A 3,684-nucleotide genomic window follows, 5' to 3' on the forward strand; every position below is an offset into this window, starting at 1 on the left:
TCTTCTATGACCCTGTTTCCTCGACCAACCCTTGGTTCGAAGATCCCTGTTATGTTATCATCCAACCATGAGCGGTAAAAGTATGTATGACCCGCATGATATCGATCTGGCTCGATGGTATCCTTTTCGACAATAATCTTCAAGTGCCACATGTGTTGTGCTTCATTTTTATATGGGATGGCGTTACCCTGAAAATCGGCTATGAAGTGACTCATTTTAGCGACTCGCAGTATGACCTGTCTTTTACCTGCCTGTCTTATAACCCTGAGGGGAGCATAAGGGTATATGCCCCTTAACCCAATCAACACCAAATATGGAACATCCCTGGATTTGATGATGAACTCGTCGGTAGGGAACCACTCGAACATCCATTGAACCTGGTCCTCAGTTAACTTGTTGAAAAACTGCACCCATCATACAACATCCTTAGGTTGAGCAAACATGTATGGAATATAAGTCATTCAATTAGGATAATGAATTGCTATGTGATCATTCCACGGCCTTCGTGAAAATTCCTTACGGTATTGACCCTTTTGGAGATGTTCTAGCAGCCAAACTTGCAGCAGCAAATTGCAACCCTTGAAGAATCTGAACCCCTTCTGACAACGTTCCAAGGCCCGGTACATATTTGCAATGATCATAGGGATAATGGTATATGTCTGCCCCTCGATCCCGTCCATCAAAGTTTTGGCCAGCATGACCATCCTGGTGTGGATTTTGTACCCTTAGATCGGAAATACTAGCATGCCCAAGAAACACACGATGAACACAAAACCCTATGGTGAATCCAAACCAAGGAGGTGATGGAGAAGTCATCATCGAAAATACGGTGAGAGCTGCTATGATCGTATCGTTCATAGAGGAAGTCGAAAGGTATGTAGGAGTTTTTCAGGCCCTCTAAGTCATCATTCTTTTTAAACCCCATCATCTTTAGAAATCCCCTAGTGGTGCGATTTTCAGGTGCCAATAAACCAGGGCTATCCCAAGGTAGCCCAGCAAATCCCCCTATTTCTTCCAAGAGGGAGGTCATATTTATGTCTCAAATGTGGAACACAACCCTTTCTTTGTCCCAGAACATGGTGGCAGCTTCGATCAACATTTTGTTTGGCTGAAGGTCCAACAAAGAAGGCAAATTTTCTAAGACCCTTTTCACATGATTTTGGTCACTTGAAGAAAGATCCCTCCACCAATCTAGCAAAAGTGAAGGTATGATACCGACCATGCTGAACCTAGGGACTTCGTGCCTCATTTTTTTGTACAAAACAAAATAAGGTTAGGCCCTTCCCCCTCCAAGTTCGTCTATTTATACAACAATGATTAGCATATTAGAACTTACTTCTCCAAAATTAATGCACACAATCATGTGTTGCGTCCGTTGGAATTATGGAAAACCCGACGGACTTTTGGGTGAGGCTTGTCTTAAAGGGTTATTATGTGGACAACATATTAACCCGACTAGGTTTGACCATGATACATGTACAATTAAATAGAGTAAGGTTTCTATAAAGGTCTAGACTGGGACCCTCAAGCGGACAACTTGAGGGGAAAAGGCTCAGAGCCGTTGACTGCACCATTGATCAACTAGTTTTACCGCAAATATTCCTTTCCACATTTAGTGGGTGATATATATAGGAAGGGGAGCAAACACTCATCAAGCGTTGCTATAGGATTGATTACGCACGAGTGGAGTATGATGTCGAGCATGATTTGTGCAACAATAAATAGCATGTTGTTAAGTATGTGCACATTTAAAAAATGATAAATGTGGTATTTAAATAATTGAGAAACAGTTAAAAAAGAAAACAAAGAGACAAGTCAGTTTCAAGAAATAAAGAAAATTATAAATGCTTAAAAACAAGAAATTAAATCCAAATAAAGGGGGAAGGGAAAGGTTGTATCAACAAAATAAAGCATACTTGAGACTAATTCACAAAAAACAAGTTTGTTATGGTAAGAGCCTAAAATATCCCCAGCATAGTCTCCATGCTATCGCGCCCCCTTTTTCCTTGCGGAGTCCGGGTTTCGATATTCATTGGGAACAACTCATTTCCTTTCGGGAATTGGGTATTTGAATTTGAAGAGTGGTCACCTAACAGATTAAGGTGCGTTAGGGCACCTAAAGCAAGTAACTCATAAACTAGTTTGCATTACTAGAGATTGGGTAAGGGCTCGAAATAACCTTGAGGGGAAGGTGTTAGGCACCTCTCGTGATCCACAACGGTAGGTCCCGATTGAACTCAAATTATGTGAATTAGTCTTATAAACAAATAAAGCAATTTAGAAAAAATGGTATTACATTTAAAACAAAGGGGTAAAAGGGGTCCTAGGTTTTTTAGCCTACAGGATCACATATGTCCAATACCCGGTAAACCTTCCTCAACTAGAGGGGTTGCACGTGGCATTAGAGCACATGTCATCATATCCCTTTACTACCCAATTTTTCTCCCCTTAGCGGTTATATAAGTGGTTTTAATTAGACGAACTCTATGCGTGTAAAATCCGCCCCTTCCTTGTGGTCCTAGAGGTGTTTAGGACCTCTAATTTTAGGTAGTTCTAGACTCTCCTAAGGTGTTTAAAAGGGAAAATCAATGTGACAACAAAGAACAAACAAGACTGTCAAGTAAGAAACAATTAAGGGGGCTCATGTTTACCTCCACAAATAAACAAACAATTAGCACGTCTCAAACAATAGATTTCAATTATTTCAGAAAGGTCCTAGAACAGGATATCTAGGTAAGCATGACAAGTAGAGAATATGCAGCATTGTGTTAAGGCGAAGCGATAAAGACCTAATCAGTTTGCCTATTGATTTTAGAACATGTTGAATCTGGGTAGTCACAAATAAGCAAAGCATAGTTTCACAGTTCTTATTAGACCTTAAATACCTATAGGGTTTCCTAGGCGTGGATCTGTAATACCCTATAAACATGTTGTCTAAATGCAATCAGAATTCTGGGAATCAGTTTAAAACAATTTGAACTTATTAAGTCCTATAGGCATGCTGGTCTAGGTGCTGAATATTACATTACAGAACTAGTTTATACACACTTATCTCTATGACATATAAGTGTTGGGATTGTTTTTAAGAATTTTTATAGACAATATAGTTATTGATTTAGCGATGTAGACATGGTTTAAAAGCAAATACAATCCTAAAGCAGGATCTTTAATGCACAAAAAGAATGGACATTTTTATTAGGCAAAATTATAGCAGTAACTTAATAACAGGATTTCTAGATGATCATGATTATGCAGAAATAGAATTTCGTAACAAATGAAGTAGTGTGACTATAACATGTTGTCCGGTATGCCAAGTGATCCTAAAAGCACGGTTTCTAATGTAGTTAAACATAGTATAAACCTAAAGCATGATTTCTAATGCAAGTAAACATAATATAGACCTAAAGGCATGATTACTACCCGGTTCCCCACAAAAATCATATAAGAATCCCCCTTTTACTAATTTCCCCAATATCTGTTTACAAAGATTATCATTATAGACCATAAATGAATAAATTATATAATAAATATAAGCTATGCTATAGGGAGCCTAAAATAGGCCCAAAGGGAACTTGGAAGTATCAAGCCTTCAAAACAGTCCAAGATGTCATAGTCCATAGTATCAATGAGGTATCCTGGTACGTCAAAGTTCCCAAGGGCCTCAAGGACCCTGGGCAATGCTCA

Source organism: Nicotiana sylvestris, chromosome 8 (genome assembly GCF_000393655.2).
Source record: "Nicotiana sylvestris chromosome 8, ASM39365v2, whole genome shotgun sequence".
In the NCBI taxonomy this organism is placed as follows: Eukaryota; Viridiplantae; Streptophyta; class Magnoliopsida; order Solanales; family Solanaceae; genus Nicotiana; species Nicotiana sylvestris.